Source organism: Nicotiana tabacum, chromosome 2 (genome assembly GCF_000715075.1).
Source record: "Nicotiana tabacum cultivar K326 chromosome 2, ASM71507v2, whole genome shotgun sequence".
Taxonomy (NCBI): Eukaryota; Viridiplantae; Streptophyta; class Magnoliopsida; order Solanales; family Solanaceae; genus Nicotiana; species Nicotiana tabacum.
Window position 1 is genome coordinate 101,225,520 of NC_134081.1, and position 19,197 is coordinate 101,244,716.

Here is a 19,197-nt window from a genome sequence, read left to right on the forward strand (position 1 = left end):
AGGAAAGAGAAACAAGGTCTGCAAAATGCCAAGCAGCTACCTCAATAGTCTCCGAGAATCCGAACTCCACAACTCCACAACTCAGCAACCATCGTGACTAGAAGCACCTGAGTCTGCACACAAGGTACATGGTGTAGCGTGAGTACAACCAACACAGTAAGTAACAAGACTAAATAAAGAACTGAAAGTAGTGATGAGTTTCACAGTTATAGTTCTATTACTGTGATTCCAACATTGGAAAGTAGGCATGCTCTCAAGTTTGATAAATTAGGTCACACAGTTATTCCATGACAAGTTTAAGTGAAACAGAGTGTAATATCTTTCAGAAATTTCAAGACAGTGATACATGGCAGCTAAGTGCAACAATAATAAAATCAAATGCATCCTCCCAGGGCCACAATCACTCAGCCCTCCCATTCACTCAGCACTCGGCACTCGGCAATCTCACTCAGTAGGTACCAGCACTCACTGGGAGTGTGTGCGGACTCCGGAGGGGCTCATTCAGCCCAAGCGCTATAGTGTGCACGGACAACTCACGTGTTACACGGACAACTCATGTGCTATAGTACAATATCTGGATCCGCACGGACAACTAACGTGTTGTAGTATAATATCTGGATCCGCACAGATAACTCACGTGTTGCACAGACAACTCACGTGCTATGGTATCAATATCTCACAATCAGGCCCTCGGCCTCATAGTCATCAATCCCTCTAGTCTATCGGGCTCTCAGTAATCATGAAAGTCAGCCCCAACAGAAATGATATAATGTATCAACAAGTAACAATAGAGACTGAGATATAATAAACAAGTAAAACTGTGACTGAGTGCAAAACAATAGTTTAGCAGATAATTCAACATGTACACGACCTTTATGGGTCCCTATAGTGTCAAAACATAGTCTAAACATGATTTCTAACATGATTTGTGGTTCAATTTCTCTACTGCATGGAGAATGTAGAGATAACAATAGATTATTCAACTACACGGTTCCATGAAATTTGACCAAGTCATAATTTCTACGGTACACGCCCACACGCCCGTCACCTAGCATGTGTGTCACCTTAAACCCAAATACATAACACGTAATACGAGAATTTGTACCCTCAAAACCAAATTTAGAACTGTTACTTACCTCAATCCGAGCAAATCTCTACTCCATCACACCCTTGCCTCGCGAAACAGCCTCCGAATTTCTCGAATCTAGCCACAAAAAATGCGATATAATCAATACGAGCTAAAGGAATCAACTCCATAAGAAATGCTAAGATATTAATTATAATAAAAAATTGGCTCAAAAGTCGCTCCGGGCCCACGTCTCGAAATTCAATAAAAGTTACAAAACCCGAAATCCCACTCAACCACGAGTCTAACCATACCAAATTTATCAAAATTCGACACCAAATCGTCACACAATTCCCTAAATCAAACTCTTCAAATCCCTAGACTCAAACTCCCAATTTACACCTTAAATACACACAAACTAGGTGGAAAAATCAATTGGGAAGCAAGATTATTGATAAAAAATGAGCGCAAGGGACTTACCTCAAGAATCCCCTCGAAAACCCCCTCACAAATCTCCTAGACTGTGCTTGAAATGTTTGAAATGAAACCAAAATCACGAACCCTTGTTTTAATAATCTGCCCAGGCTATCCGCTTCTGCGGACACTTAACCGCTTCTGCGACGATGCAGAAGCGACATCACCCACGCATCTGCGGTCTACACCGCTCCTGCGGTCCCTCACTCCGCTTCTGCGGACTCGTTTCTGCGAGCATCCAAGTCGCTTCTGCGGTCCCAGCTCATCTGCCCACTTCCGCTTCTGTGGTCCTCCTGCCACATCTGCGGTCATGCAGATGCGGAACTCTCTATCGCACCTACGCGCCTTTCGCTTCTGCGTTCCTCACACCCGCAGGTGCGAAAAACTCTTCGCACCTGTGACCACCTGCACACTCCCCTCCAAACCGCATCTGCGCATCACAGCCCGCGCCTGCAAGCTTGCACCTACGATCAAAGCTCTGTAGGTGCGGTTACACTAGCAGAGGTCCAACTTCAGCAATCACTCAACTTATACTTTTGATCCGTTAACAATCCGGAATCAACCCCAGGCCACCGGGACCTCAACCAAACATACCATCAAGTCCTAAACCCTCATACGTACTTAGCCAGGCCCTCAAATCACATCAAACAACTTAAAAAACATGAATCATACCCTGATTCAAGCCCATTGAAACTAAGGAAATTCAACTTCTACAAACGACGCCGAAACTTATCAAAACACATCCAATTGATCCCAAATTATGCACACAAGTCATATTTGACATTATAGACCTACTCCAACTTTCAGAATCGGAATCTGACCCCGATGTCAAAAAGTCCACTCCCGGTCAAACTTTCCAAAAATTTAACTATCGCCATTTCAAGCCTAATCACAATCTGAACCTCCGATTCATAATACAGACATGCTCCTAAGTCCAAAATCACCCAACGGTGCTAACAGAACCATCAAAACTCTATTCCGAAGCCGTTTACTCATAGATCGACATCCGGTTAATCATTTTAACTTAAGCTTTAAACCTTGAGACTAAGTGTCACATTTCATTCTAAATTCACTCCGGACTGAACCGACTACCCTTGCAAGTCACATAACATTTATAAAGTACAAAATGAGCAGTAAATGGGGAAACAAGGCTGCAACTCTAAAAAATGACCGGCCGGGTCGTTACAGTCTACCTAATCACCTAATAGCCTTCTTCCTGTTTTAGAGCACCGCCAATATAGAATCTACTTGCACGTTAGTCAAACAAGAGGAAAGAATAACCGGTAAAGTAGAACAATAGCCAAGAAATTCATACCAAATATGTGGAGGAAATGGCTTCAACTCCAAGGTAGGAGGCTCTTCAATGGAAGGCTTTGTAGGAGGAGTTGTCCTATTTTCAAGGTCCAAAGATAATTTTTGGGGTGCATAATTGTACGACCCCATTCCTTGCAAAAAGTTCACACATTCCATGAAGCCATCCATCTCGTCATCATCAAAGTTGAGCAAGACGGCCTCCAACATATCACCAACATTGATTGTGGAACTTGTATCATCAACAAAAAGATCGGTCACCAAGTCCACAAAAAGAGCACACCTCATTGCTATTTGGTTGCCGCATGGACTTACACACATAGAATACCACTTTTTCATCACCCACCCAGAAGGTGAGTTCTCCGGCTTTAACATCACAAAGAGCCTTCCCCATATCAAGGAAAGGTCTTTAAAGGATAATCGGCACCTCATAATTAACTTCACAATCTAGAATGACAAAATCTGCCGGAAGAATTAATTTATCAACACGAACCAAGACATCCTCAATCACTCCCAAAAGTCTCTTCATAGTACGATCGGCCATTTACAATCTCATAGAGGTAGGTCTTGGTTGCCCAATTCCCAAGGTCTTGAAAACCGAATAGGGCGTCAAATTGATGCTTGCCCCAAGATCACAAAGAGCTTTAGCAAACTCGGCACTTCCAATTGTACAAGAAATTATGAAAGCACCGGGATCCTCCAACTTAGGATCCATTGAATGCACAATTGCACTCACTTGATGAGTGACTTTGATAGTTTCAAAATTCATTGACCACTTCTTCATCACGGGATCCTTAATAAACTTTGTATAACCGAGCATTTGTTCCTAAGCTTCAACTAATGGCACATTGATTGAGAGACTCTTCATCATTTGAATGAACTTTTTGAATTGATTCTCGCTATTTTGTTTGGCAAGTCTTTAAGGGTATGGAGGTGTAGGCTTAGGAAATGGTGCCTTAGCCTTTTGCACTACCGGCTCCGGTATGTCAATAATGTGATCCCTAGACAGGTTCACCTCCTCTTGAGTATCTTTCACACTATCATCAATATCAATCCGAATTTCATCATTTGATTACACCACATTGTCCGGGACCTCTTCTTCTTGTACCACTTGTTCATCATCCACAAGTTGCTTTTGACTTGAGATGGGTGCATTCCCATCTCTTCTACTTCTTGTAGTAACGTCCATGGCATGCCCCATGTTGTTTCCACCCGTTGGGTTTACCACCGTGTCACTTAGTAGTGCCCCCTTAGGATGAGAATTTAGAGCTTGAGAGATTTGTCCCATTTGAACTTCTAAGTTGCGGATCGATGTGTTGTGTGAGGTAAGTTGGGCATCTGAATTGGCATTCTATTCCATCATTTGCTTGAACACGTTCTCAATACGTCCCTTCTCATTGTTTGAAGAACTTGGCATATGAGAAGGATAAGGAGACGGGTTGCTCAGTTGTTGATACATCGGGGGCCTTTGAAAACCAGACCCCCGATTGCCTTGATTATTGTTCTATCCGCCTTGATTGTCCCCCCTCCCCCCCCCCCCCAATTTCTTTGATTATTTCCACTCCAATTTCTTTTATTATTGTTGTTATCCCAATTACCTTGATTGTTTCCACAACTCCAATTTTCTTGATTGTTTTGAGGTCGCCATTGTTGTTGGATTGGGCCTTGGAAGTTGTTTTGTTGCCCTTGAAAATTGTTCACATATTGCACCTCCTTTTCTTATTCATTGTGTTAGTTTATAGATATGTATAGTGTAGTCTTGTCCCACATTGGAAGAGGAGTAATATCTCCTTGTAGTGTATAGCTATAAATAGGGACCTCTTGTATTGTATTTATCATCCAATATCAATAACATATTTTCTCCCGTGCCTTCTCACATGGTATCAGAGCATTAGTGAGAAAAGATCGTTGTGCGTCATTCCAGCGTTAACCGGGAAGAAAGAACTTAGTCATCGTGTAATTTTTCCGGTGACCTAAGGCTTGTCTAAGTGAAAGTCACTTTCTGTCGGTGTTGTGCTAAAACCAACACCACCACGAGGTAGATCACCCTCCGACTACCAACCCCTGAAATTTTATCCGGCAGAAAAGCCGCCACGCTCCTCCACGCGCCGGCAACAACTTTTCCGATGAGGGTTTCGGCCACTTTCTGACCATTTTTTCACGAAGCTTCTTCAGGACAGTGTGTTCTCCTCAAAATTCCGAGCGTACCCATCTAATTCAAATCAAATTCCGGCCACTTTTATATTTTTCCGGCATGAACAGTGACCTTTCTGGCCATTTTTTTGAAAATATTTTTTCAGGGCAGCTTGCTCGCAAAGGAATTACGAGTCTATCCATCATGGTTACAACAAATTCCGACAACTTTGGAATTTTTCGGCGAGCTACACTTCCGGCATGAACAGTGTTTCCGGCACAGAACAATGTTCTGTTTTCCTGCTATAAACAGTGTTTTTCAAGCTATTTCTTCAGTTTTCTTACAGGAGTTACTTATTTCTACTATTTCAAGTTAACCCTACTACTACAAATTGTAGCGACATGGGAACCGATACTTTGAATAGTCGGATGGTTTCTTTAGCAGAGTATATTGAGTTCCTTCAGTATAAAGCATGTAAGCAGACATCTTCTGAGATAGTTTCTGTTGTTCAAACAAGTAATAGCGTGACTTGTTTCTCCCAATCTTCATCCTCTGAGTTTTGGGTCATTGATTCAGGTGCATCAAATCATATTTTTGGTAACAAATCTCTTTTCACTACTATTTCGTATTCTCAATCTCTTCCAAAAGTCACAATGGCCAATGGGTCTCAAACCATGGCAACTGCAATAGGTCAAGCAAGCCCACTTCCTTCCTTACCTTTAGATTTAGTCCTTTATGTTCCCAATAGTCCTTTTAATCTCATAGCTGTTAGTCGCTTAGCCAAATCACTTAAATGCGCTGTTTTATTTCTTGATGACCATGTTTTTATACAGGAATGCAGTACGGAGCGGATCATTGGTACCGGGCGTGAATCAAACGGACTTTATTACCTTATCCTTACTAAATCACATGGACTCACATCTTGTCTTCCTTCTACAACTTGTCGTGTTACTGATTCACCAGATTTATTACATAAACGGTTGGGACATCCCAGTTTGTCAAAACTTCAGAAAATGGTATTTGGTTTATCTCACTTGTCAGCTCTAGAGTGTGAGTTATGTCAGCTCGGTAAGCATACCCGCTCCCATTTCCCTCGGCGTCTTGATAATCGGGAAGAATCACCTTTTACTTTAGTCCATTCAGATATTTGGGGTCCTAGTCGGGTCAGTTCCACCTTAGGATTCCGCTACTTTGTTAGTTTCATTGATGATTATTCCAGGTGCACTTGGATATTTTTGATAAAAAATCGATCTGAGCTATTTTCTATTTTCCAGACCTTCCACGCTGAAATTCAAAATCAATTTGGGGTTTCTATTCGCACATTTCGTAGTGATAATGCCCGAGAGTATTTGTCTTCCCCATTTCAGCAGTTTATGAAATCTCATGGGATTATTCATCAAACATCTTATCCGTACACATCTCAACAAAATGGGGTAGCTGAAAGAAAGAATAGACATCTTATTGAAACTGCTCGTACCCTACTCATACAATCTCATGCTCCGTTGCGTTTTTGGGGGATGTTGTTCTTAAATCTTGCTATCTTATTAATCGTATGCCATCTTCAGCTATCCAGAATCAAGTTCCATTCTCTGTCATGTTTCCCCACTTACCTTTGTTCTCTCTTCCACCCCGTATCTTTGGAAGCACTTGTTTTGTCCATAACCTTACTCCAGGAACAGATAAGTTAGCTCCTCGCGCTCTTAAGTGCGTATTTTTGGGTTTCTCGAGAACACAAAAGGGGTATCGATGCTACTCTCCTGACCTCCAGCGGTACCTTATGACCGCTGATGTTACCTTCTTTGAAACCCAATCATACTTCACAGGTTCAGGTCATCACTTAGATATTTCTGAGGTACTACCAGTTTCATCTTTTGGAGATTCAGTCACTCCAGCTCCACCACCTACAACTCCAGTTGTAGCTCCACCACCTATAGCTCCAGTTGTAGTTCTACCATCTATAGCTCCAGTTCCACCACCTACAGCTCCGGTTGTAGCTCCACCACCTATAGCTCCAGTTCCTCCACATAATCCAGTTCAACCTTCTGCAGCTCCACCACCTATAGCTCCAGTTCCTCCACATAATCCAGTTCAACCTTCTGCAGCTCCACCATTCTTGACTTATCATCGTCGTCCACATCTAGCATCAGGCCCAAGTGATTCACGCCCTGCATCAGATTCTGCACCTACTGCGGACTTGTCTCCTCTTAGTCAACCAATTGCACTCTGCAAAGGTGTACGATCCACACTTAATCCTTATCCCCACTATGTCGGTTTAAGTTATCATCGTCTGTCGTCACCACATTATGCTTTTATATCTTCTTTGTCCACTATTTCTATCCCTAAGTCTACAGGTGAGGCACTATCTCATCCAGGATGGCGACATGCTATGATTGACGAGATGTCTGCTTTACATGCGAGTGACACTTGGGAGCTTGTTCCTCTTCCTACAGGTAAGTCTACTGTTGGTTGTCGTTGGGTTTATGCAGTCAAAGTCGGCCCGGATGGCCAGATTGATCGGCTTAAGGCTCGTCTTGTTGCAAAAGGATATACTCAGATTTTTGGGCTTGATTATAGTGATACTTTCTTTCCCGTGGCTAAAGTAGCATCTGTTTGTCTCTTTTTGTCCATGGCTGATGTACGTCATTGGCCTCTTTATCAGTTAGACATTAAGAATGCTTTTCTCCACGGTGATCTTGAGGAAGAAGTTTATATGGAGCAACCACCTGGTTTTGTTGCTCAGGGGGAGTTTAATGGTTGTGTGTGTAGATTGCGCAAGTCACTATATGATTTGAAACAGTCCCCTCGAGCTTGTTTTGGTAAGTTCAGCACAATTATTCAGGAGTTCGGCATGACTCGTAGTGAGGCTGATCACTCTGTGTTTTATCGGCATTCTGCTCCTAATCTATGTATTTATCTAGTGGTTTATGTTGATGATATTGTTATTACTGGTAATGATCAGGATGGTATTACTAATCTGAAGGAACATCTCTTTCAGCACTTCCAGACTAAGGATCTTGGCAGATTGAAGTATTTTCTAGGTATTGAGGTCGCTCAGTCTAGCTCAGGTATTGTTATTTCACAGCGGAAGTATGCCTTAGACATTCTTGAGGAGACGGGAATGATGGGTTGCAGACCTATTGACTCTCCTATGGATCCGAATGCTAAGCTTCTGCCTGGACATGGGGAGCCTCTTAGAGACCCTACGAGATATAGGAGGTTGGTTGGCAAATTGAATTACCTCACAGTGACTAGACCTGACATTTCTTTTCCGGTGAGTGTTGTAAGTCAGTTTATGGATTCTCCATGTGATAGTCACTAGGATGCAGTTGTTCGCATTCTTCGGTATATAAAGTCAGCTCCAGGTAAAGGATTACTATTCGAGGATCGAGGCCACGAGCAGATTGTTGGGTACACAGATGCTGATTGGGCAGGATCACCTTTTGATAGACGTTCTACGTTTGGATATTGTGTTCTAGTAGGAGGTAATTTGGTCTCGTGGAAGAGCAAGAAACAGAATGTAGTTGCTCGATCTAGCGCCGAAGCCGAATATTGGGCCATGGCTATGGCGACGTGTGAGTTAGTTTGGGTCAAGCAGTTTCTCAAGGAGTTAAAGTTCGGAGAAATCAGCAAGATGGAATTAGTGTGTGATAATCAAGATGCTCTTCATATTGCGTCAAATCCAGTGTTCCATGAGAGGACTAAACACATTGAGATCGACTGTCACTTTGTCAGAGAAAAAAATACTTTCAGGAGATATTGTTACAAAGTTTGTAAAGTCGAATGATCAACTAGCAGATATTTTCACTAAGTCTCTTACTGGTTCTCGTATTAGTTACATGTGTAACAAGCTCGGTACATATGATGTGTATGCACCGGCTTGAGGGGGAGTGTTAGTTTATAGATATGTATAGTGTAGTCTTGTCCCACATTGGAAGAGGAGTAATATCTCCTTGTAGTGTATAGCTATAAATAGGGACCTCTTGTATTGTATTTATCATCCAATATCAATAACATATTTTCTCACGTGCCTTCTCACACATTGTAATAATTGTCTTGATCAAAACCACTATCCTCTTGCACATAATGCTCCACTCGATGTTACACTTGTGCACCCTTGGTCCTTCTTTTGTTCGCCATCATATTCACTCCCTCCATGGCATTGACTTGCTTAGGATTTTGCACTTATTGAAGTTGAGCCTTTGCAAATTGATTCATGGTGGTAGTCAATCCGACAATGGCTTGACCATGGTCATGCAACTCTTTATGAAGGTGGATCACGTTGGGATCACCTTGTGGAACATTAGCCCGGGATTGCCATGCCAATGATGTTTCCGCCATTTCATCTAAAATCTCACACGCCTCCGCATAAGGTGTTGTCATGAAGTTCACGTCGGCAAATTGATTCACTACACATTGGTTGGTTGTGTTGATCCCACGATAGAAAGTTTGTTGAATCATATTCTCCATCATATCATTGTTGGGACATTCCTTAACCATTGTTCTATAGTGTTCCCATATCTCGTGTAGTGGTTCATTTGGTTATTGCTTGAATGCCAAAATCTCATACCGCAGTGTAGCCATGTGCCCCAGAGAGAAGAACTTATAAATAAACTTTTTCGCCAACTCATCCCAAGTGTGAATGGAATGGTTCGGCAAACGTTCCAACCAATCTAATGCTTTCCCCCGTAGAGAGAAGGGAAAAATCCTTAGCCGCAATGCATCCTCGGAGAAATTTGTTTCTTTGCTCCCCCCAACAAGTGTCCACAAACCCCTTCAGATGTTTGTATGCATTTTGACTTGGAGCACCGGTGAAGAAACCTTGCTGCTCTAGCAAAGTGAGCATCACCTTGGTATTTTAAAAGTTGCCCGCCCTAATATGGGGAGGGACTATTGCACTAGCATATCCTTTATTGGGTAACACCCGATGTGGAGCCGCTCGTGGTGGAGGTGGGGGTGGAGCGGGGACATTTTCATGAGGCACTCGGCCTCTTCTATTGGCTTGAGGTTCAAGAAGAACCTCATCAACTTGCTCATCCTCGACGTCCACATCCCCCAAAGCAATATTTCTGAGCTCATTATTTGCCATGGTTGTACCTACAATTTATCAAATAAGTTAGTAACATAGAAGGAAAAGAAGATATTTCAAAAACACACCCAAATATATAGCTAACACTGTTTTTAACTCTCCGGCAACGGTGCCAAAAATTGATCACGTCCAAAGCACACCTCAAAAGAGATATGAAACGGTCGTATGTAATAATATAAATCCAACTAAGAGTCGGGGTCGAATCCACAAGGAGCTAAGATGGGAGTTAGGCGTATATATTTCAATTTGAGCAATTGGATTATCTAGATTGCACTTCCATAACAAGGATTAGTTTTATATTTCTAATGGTACTATAATGATTGCAAAATAAAGAAAGAAGACTAGAGATAATTATTTTTAAGGATTTTCTAAATGGATAAAAAGCCTAGGGTTGTGACCATGACCTAGGTGTTTGCCTAATGGGATAAGACTTTAATGCTTGTTTTGTCGATTGGGATGTATTATAGCTCTCAACTCTAAATTACCCACTCAATACCTCTCGGTGAGAGTGGTTTTGTACAATTTGGCTTTCTCAAGACCAAATGGTTATCACCCAAAATAGTTGATAAGAGCTCAAGTAGGGTTAGTGTTATCTCTAGGTTGAGCCCTTTAATTGGGTTAATCAATCTCTCAATTGACCCAATTCCTTGTTAGCCTAGTTATCATAGACTAGGTACCTCTTTCTCAAGTAGAGACTAAGTCAAATAGGCATGGATCAATGTTTGTAACTATTAATTCTAAAATTAAAGTATGAACTAAGCTAAATAATCAACACCCAATCATAAACAAGCATACAATTAATTATCCATAAGGTTTACACACTAGGGTTGGGTCACAACCCTAGTAAAAGTCTAGCTCCTCATTATGGGATTTGAAGAAAATAAAGATGAAAAGCTAATTAAACTCATATTGGAAGATTAAAATGATGAAATCTAATGTTAAAATACTCAAATAAACTAAAACTTCCTAAAATAGCAAAGAGAAACGACTATATCAACTTTCTATGTTCAAAACGTAATCTAATTTTGTGAAACACGTCTATTTATACAAGGCTAAAAATCTCGGACAAAAATTCCCCTCGGGAGGTTCTGCGGCAGCACAATTCCATGTGCGATCCGCAAATTTCTTCATCTGGCAGGAACTGGAGTTCTGCGGCCGCATATTTCTGGACTGCGGCCGCAAGGCCACACTTCTGCGGTCCGCACAAATCTTGTACGGTACGCAATTCACAAGAGCTTCTGGACTTGGTCTTTTTACATATTCTCTGATCTTCGACTCTTAACCCAGCTTTGCGGCCACATAATTCATGTGCGATCTGTACTTTGCGCAAATGTCTGCTAGATTTTTCCTCTTTGTTTGCGGCCGCAGATAGAATTCTGCGGTCCGCAATTTCTTCTATGGCCACAGAATTCCTTCTGCGGACCGCACATTTGTGTTTCTGCACCTTTTATTGCCTTGTGCTTTGGACTACTCCTTTTTAGTCGGATTTCATCTCGGGAGACTAACTTCCAGTATCCCTGAAATTTTGCATAATCTCATTAGTTTCGGGAATATGATTCATTGCTTTTAGACTAAAACTAAAGCTAAATGGCGCTAATAAGCAGTCAAAATCCCCACTTATCAGGATTCTCTCTCAACTTCGGGCATTATTTTCGTGCTAAAGTTGGCGATGAAGTCAGCGAGCACTTGTGACTTTATCATCGTTCACGGCTGGTATGTGATATTGTGCTAGCTCAGCTCGATGGCCTAATTAGCCAGCCTTCCCGATAGCTCGGGTTTATGCAAAATGCTTCTCAGGGGTGAAGGTCATGACGACTGAGATGGGGTGGCTCTGAAAATATGGTCTTAGCTTTAGTGAAGCTACGACTAAGGCAGGGCCAGCTTTTTGAGGTGAGGATACCTCATCTCGGTGTCGACTAATATTTTGCTAAAATAATAGATGGGGGATTGCGTACCTTTGTTCTCTCGGACCAGGACTGCGCTCAAATCTACTTCAGATACAGTGAGATACACGAGGAGACGTTTTCCTGGATCTGGTTTTGAAAGCAGTGGTGGCAACGACAAATATGCTTTTAATTCCTTCTGGGCTTGGACGCACTCTGAAGTCCATTGGAGGCCGTTCTCCTTCTTGAGTATGGAAAAGAATTTGTGACATCTATCCGATGATCGTGAAATGAATCTTGACAGGGTGGCGATCCGGCCAGTCAACCTTTGAACTTTTTTTTTAGTGGTCAAGTGCTTCGGTATCCCCTTGATGGCTTTGATTTGGCTAGGATTGACTTCGATCCCCCTTTGTGATACCAAGAAACCTAGAAACTTTCCCGAGGCTATGCCAAACGCACACTTTTTGGGGTTCAGCTTCATTCCATATCGCTTGAGTATGTTGAAAGTTTCTCTCAGATGGTCGATATGATCTTTCTTTTGTACTTGACCAACATGTTGTCTATATAGATTTCTATCGTCTTACCGAGTTGGCCCTTGAACATCCTCGTCACCAACCGTTGGTATGTCTCCCCCGCGTTCACTAACCCGAAGGGCATGACCATGTAGCAGTACGTCCCTTAGTGAGTGATGAAGGTGGTTTTTTCCTGATCCTCTTCTTCCATGAGGATTTAATTATAACCTGAATAAGCATCCAAGAAGCTCAGCAGTTTGTGCCCAGTTGTTGCATCGATGAGTTGGTCTATGTGGGTTAATGGGAATCCTTCGGGCATGCTTTGTTTAAATTCGAGAAATCCATGCACATCCTCTATTTCCCATTCTTCTTCTTAACCATGACCATGTTGGCGATCCACTGGGGTACTTCGACTCCCTGATGGAGCCGTTCTCCAACAGTTTTTCCACCTCTTCACGTATCGCATCATTGACTGTGGAGTTAAACTTACATCTGACCTGTCTTACTGGGGGTGGAATGGGTCGACATTCAGTTTGTGCATGGTGATTTCTTTTGGGATACCCATCCTCGCTATCGTCATATGTCGACCTCGACCCTGTTGATTGCTATGCCATTTTTCTTTGTCCTTCATTTGTTGAATGACTGTGCTATCTAGAGCGATGCGGTAGCATTCCTGGGATGCGCATTATTCTCCTCGTATATTGAATATTCCCCATGGAGTCGGGAACTTGATGACCTTATATAAGCTGGAAAAGATGGCCCTCATGGTGTGTATCCATGGTCGCCCTATTATGGCATTGTACGTTATGTCTTGGTCCATGGTATGGAACGTGGTTTCCAGAGTGACTCCACCGGCCAAAACGGGGAGTTTGATTTCGCCAGATGTTCTCTCGACTGCATTGATAAAACCAGTTAGCATGATCAAACACGACACTATCTTATCTTCGAGTTTCATTTGTGCAAGTATTCGATGATGGATAATGCACGCGCCGCTCCCATCGTCTACCATAATGCGTCTCACATCGGTATCTAAAATACGTAAAGTAATAACAAGGGCATCATAGTGAGGGAATGCAAAACTGTTGGTATCTAACATATCGAAGATGATACTCTCTTCAAGTTTGTCATACCGTTCGCGAGTGATTGACCGTTTGAGCTTGTGGGTAATGGTGAACTTCACGTTGTTGATGAAAACATCATCGCCGTCATCGATGATCATGTGAATGGTGCGAGTTAGTGAGGGCAGTTTCGGCGGTCCTTGATGTTGCTCATGTCCTCTTGCAAAGTTGGTCCTTCCTCGGTCACTCAGCAACTCTTAGAGGTGTCCTTATCGTAAAGTGTTTACGACCTCCTGCCTTTGGGCGATGTAATCCTTGGTTTTGTACCCTCGTTCTTGGTAGAACTCGCACAGGGCGTCCAACTTCTTGGTATTCAGATCTGACCTCATCTTTTGTGGCCATTTCACCTTTGGTCTGAGCTTCTCCAGGGCATAGACTATCTCTGTAGGAGACACACAAAAGTTGTGAGCGGATAATAAAGGGGGCATACCTCTTTCGTTCTGGAGAGTCCATGACCTTGATCTAGGCGAGCCTTCTTCGTGGCTGGAGGGGGGCACGGCGGCAGCTCTGACATACGGTTGATGTCGTTCCCTATTAGGCTGCGGAGCTGCAAGGTCTCTTCTGGTATCATTTCTTCAATATTTTCTAGGTTCGGCCTGTACCAAGGACAGTCGATGAGTTGGTCCATTGAGGTCGTCCTTATATGATCGGACCTCGGCACAATATGCGTTGTGTATTTCATCCCTAGTTGTTGGGGGGTACTTCATCAATCGACTTAATAGCTTTCTAGTTGCCCTCGAACCATCCCTGCTCAGCCCGTTCTAGAAGGCTGCGACCACCATCCCTTCTGACACGTTCGACAAGGTCATCCTTACTCAGTTGAATCGGGCGAGGAAGTCCCTCAATCCCTCACTTGGAGATTGTTTAATAGAAAATATATCATTCACCCTCGCCTCGGCCTTCTTAGCCCCAGCATGTGCCGTTACAAATTTGTCGGCCGTCTCTTCGAATATTTTAATGGAACACGCAGGTAGTTGCGAATACCATGTTAACGCCCCTCCTGTGAGGGTTTCACCGATTTTTTTTCAACAAAATGGAAGATACTTGTTCTTTGGAGAGGTCATTGCCTTTTACGACGGTAATGCAGTGAGTCACATGATCTTCAGGGTCGGTCGTGCTATAATATATCCTGAGGTAAGGCGGCATTTAAAAGTTTTTGGTATGGTATGTGGCGCAGCGTCATCACTATAAGGCTGCTCGACGAATCAACCGGCATCTCTCTATGGCAAAAGCTTAGGGGCGCCCGGTATCTTATCGACCTTTTCTTGGTGTTCTCTCATTTGGTCCCGGAGTGCTAGAGTGTCGTCGCCTGCACTATTAGCAACATTGTGAGTAATACCTGTCGTGGGAGGAGGAGGGAGTTGATTGTGCTGCTTGTCTGCTGGTTGTATAACGCAAGTTCTTGCATTTTTCTGTGGTCACGTCCTGGGCAGACTTGTTGAGGATGCTGGTTAGCGTGTCGGTTAGCCATGCTTCGAGGAGCATTTTTACAGCTGGGGGCGTCTCCTCCCCTACAGATCTGGAGGCTCCCTTACCAAAAGACGTTGTGATGCTTCCATGAGGAGGTGGTGACCCATCCCTCCTAGGGGAGCATTGGATGTTGCGCCTTCGTCTGCCATTTCGCAGCTTTCGTTGATGATATTCATGAGGTTAGTTGGGAGGTCATGGATTATTCTCGCTCTTTCTTCTCGGTTACCTGCCATTTTAGGATTTTGTACGTACAAAGAAAGGAGATCTTGTTTTTTGCTTTCTCTACTCTCCTTTTTTTGAGGCTCATGTTGGCTGTAGATCTAGAAGAAACTAAAAGCTTAACTAAGAATTTCCCACAGATGGTGCCAAATTATTTGACCAAAAAGTGTAACTTTCAGTTTAAGCAGTTTATTTATATTATAATGGATTAAACTTAGTTAATAATAATATCTCTAGATGTTATCTACGAAATGGTGACTAGTGTTGGTCAGATCTAGTAGAGGATTGGCAATTTTATGCATTAACTATTCCAAAAGGTATGAGAAATAATATAGCAATAACTAACAATAAATAACAATAAATGTCATTTAAATAAATAAAAGGAGTGATTCACCCAATAAAGTATGAACTAGTTGATTATCCCTCCTGACAATGATGAGTGACAGATAAATCCCAGAATGTTCGAATTATTCTCGGATCTGATAAAAGGGTGTGGGATAATACGAACAAGAATCTAGATGAAAAGGTAGTATTTGTATCTTTGCAAGATAGAGAGAATCTTCAATCAGAAGTTGGTTCTTGTCAAATAATGAATGTCACATGCCTTCCACCATTGTCTCCTTTTCTATTTATATGAGACATTTTCTTAACAAACCCTAATAGTATAAGTAAAGAGAATATCCACTAGAATATTTTCTTTAATATCCTATTTCGAAAACTAGCCGTTACAGCTTTGCTAACGGTGCTCGACCTCGACCGTTGTTGACATCTCGGCCACGAATCTCGCTGCTTCCTGGTCGACCACGACTAGTGACGGTTTGAAGACTCTTCTATTAGAGTTATCTTGTCTTAAATATTCTAGGGCAGATTTTGGCTTATACAACTATCACTCTAAACTTCTAGTCCTTTCTCAAAGAGGTTTAAAAAAATAAAAAAAAAACATAACCAACTTATACTAAATAACACTCCTGCTAAAAAGACCTATCTTTTCTTTGAGTTTTTCATTTTCTTGAAATACTGAAACACTCCTGACTCCTTAGTCCTCTCTAATGGTGTTTGGTTGAAAGGGAAAAAAGGGAATAGACAATTTTTTTGTGGTTTTGAAACGTTTATAAGAATTAAATTAAATAGTCCCCACCTAGTCACTTAAACTAAAAGTAGCAAGCAGATGTATAATATATGTCCACGTATATTATATCTACCTATAATATATTTGTTTACCCTAAAAATCGAATAACAATTAAATTTGTAAGTGGTTTTAAGGATATGAGGATTCACTTGATACACAAATGATAAATTGAGTTGCAATTGAAATAAATAACCATAAAGTAAATCCAAACCACACGAATTGGACAATTTCAGTCTTGGAAGACCAATCACCCTCTAACCGGATGTACTTCGATCGGTCTTACGATGCAGATGAATAAGAGCTTAAAGAGAAAAAAATAATATATTTCTTTTTATTGCTTTTTGGAATATGTTACAATGTGTTTTATGAATTATCAGACCCCCTTTATATAGTAGAAGAATCCTACTTTAGGTATAATTCTATAAACGGTAAATAAATCTCTTGATTTACTGATTAACGATCCCTTATTGATGCGTGTCGTGATTCCCGCCGTAATATCTGACCGGTCACGGATATTTAGGCCTTCTGTTGGCTATGCTAATAATGTTTCTTCAAACTCATTCGAGGCTAGGACCGATTTCGAGATCACTGTTTTGATATTCTTCGAAGGAAGGCCCTCTGCCCTCTGGTTCTAACCCGGTGGGACTTGGGGTCGATCTTCGGCCCTTTACTGCCACGTTTCGATCCTGATCTAGCATATTGTAGGTGAGCTGGATTTTGGTCGTATACAGATAGTCCCCTCATTTTTTGGAGAGTAGACGATGAGAAAACAACATGACCTTCTGATACTTACTTCGACATCCCGTGACGGAAATGACAAAAACAAACGAAACGTCTCGTCAGTCAAGTCTTAATGGCATTAAATGCTTGTCAGCCGCTGGTCGGCCATCCCTAGATGCGAACGCCACTGAAGAACTATAAATACCTCTTCCTTTGTTCATTTAAACTTTACATCCAAGCCTTCTACCCTCGTACCTTAGAAATCTCAATAATTTCTGGCACTTATATCTCGGTTATTTGAGATCTTTTGTAAGAACTCTTGTTCTTCTTTATCTCAAATAATCAAGTGCATTCCTTTTAACTTCCTTTTTCCCCTCATTTTCATCCATTTGTCAAAGAAATGGCGAAGACTTCAAAAAATGTTCCCCAAAAAGAAACTCATTCCAACTCGCGACCGGCTGCCGAGGCCGAGGGGGACCACTTCACATACTGCCATCGGGGAACCAGTACCGGAACCTCCTCTAAAAATGTTCATCCCCGAGGGGTGTCCGGTCAATATTGATTTTAAGGTTGGAAAACCTCTCTCCGTACAAGGTCGGTGCGAGGAGGTCTCGAGGTACCTCTGCTCGATCACTGAGGATGTTCTCCCCATGATAAAAAAGGATTGCAATTGGGTTGATAAGCACATAGTGGTTCCTGACCCCGACGAAGCCATCACCACCCAGGTCGAGGGATACTTAAGTGTCTACACTTATCCCTTTACATTGGGCCCATTGGATCTGGTCATCATCGACTTCTGCAAAAGATATGAGGTATGCCTTGGTCAAATTCATCCTTCACTCTGGAGGATCGTGATCCTTCTCAGATTCTTTGTGAGCAAGGTCGATGGATGCTCGTTCACCTTCGACCACCTTATGCGCTTATATAGTCCCCGAATCTTCCGGGGGAGGGGGGGACTGATAAAGCTCGTGCGCCGGGCCAGCAAAGGCCCGTTCTCGAGTATTGTTGAAGAACGGGATCGAGGCTGGCAAGGCCATTTCGTCCGAGTGAGGACTTCTGATTTGATCCCAGCTGAGTATATGCCGTTTCCCGAGAAGTGGAATACATCATGTAAGTATACTTTTGCTTTCAAAATTTGATTTTACGCTTATCTTTCTTCCTTCTTATCGGCGCTTTTGTGGTGGTGCAGCTCTTGCACGGGTCCCGAACGCAGTCCCTCGACTCAAGGAGTGGGTCGAGGGCATCATATCACAACTTCCCTATTCTAAGAGCTCATGGTGAGAGATTTCTAAGGGTCATTGGGAGGCTCGTTCTCACGGTGAGATTCCTCTCCTGAGCAAGTAATATTTGGGTCCTCTCGTGTCATTAAGTTGCCAATTGTTTTATTTCATTTCGCAGGTTTATCCAAGGATGTCAAACTGAGGCCTCCAGCCGGTAGTGAGGACTTACCTACCGAGTCCCCCGCTCTGAGATAGACCGAAGAGAATAAAATAAAGAGGGATCCAAGCTCATAGAAAAAGAAAACAAGAAGAAGGCTATTGCGCAAGTCTAAAGAAAGCACCAGCGCTCGAGCACCATCTTCGGATTCACGCTATCGATTGAGGGACGAATCCAAAAAGAGGGTGAAGCCTTTGATCTGATGGCCCGTGTGCCTTCGCAACTCGAAGGGCAAGGGGCCTCCGAACCGGATAGAGGCGAGGCCGATCTGCCTCAGGTTAGGGAGGCCAACGAGGAGGTAGGGGCCGAGGCTTCCCGGGATGCAGGCAATGCCCTGAAGGAAGTACATGGTGTGATATACATCACTAAGTCGCCCTTATTCACCGAGTCCATGTATAACAAGGCTCAAACGGTGAAATAACGTCCCAACGAGGGGGCCCATGGAGCGGACGACCCCTTTTGCAATTTTTTGATGGTGTGAATTCTACCGCCCCGGAAGACGTCACCGGATTGGGTGACTTAGCGGTTTCGAAGAAGAGTCCATCTTCAGGAACAAGCGGGCCTTCCTCAAGCCCGAAATTTATCAACCGATTCTCGGCTCCGAGCATGGATCCTGACCGAAAGTGATCTATCGTCAT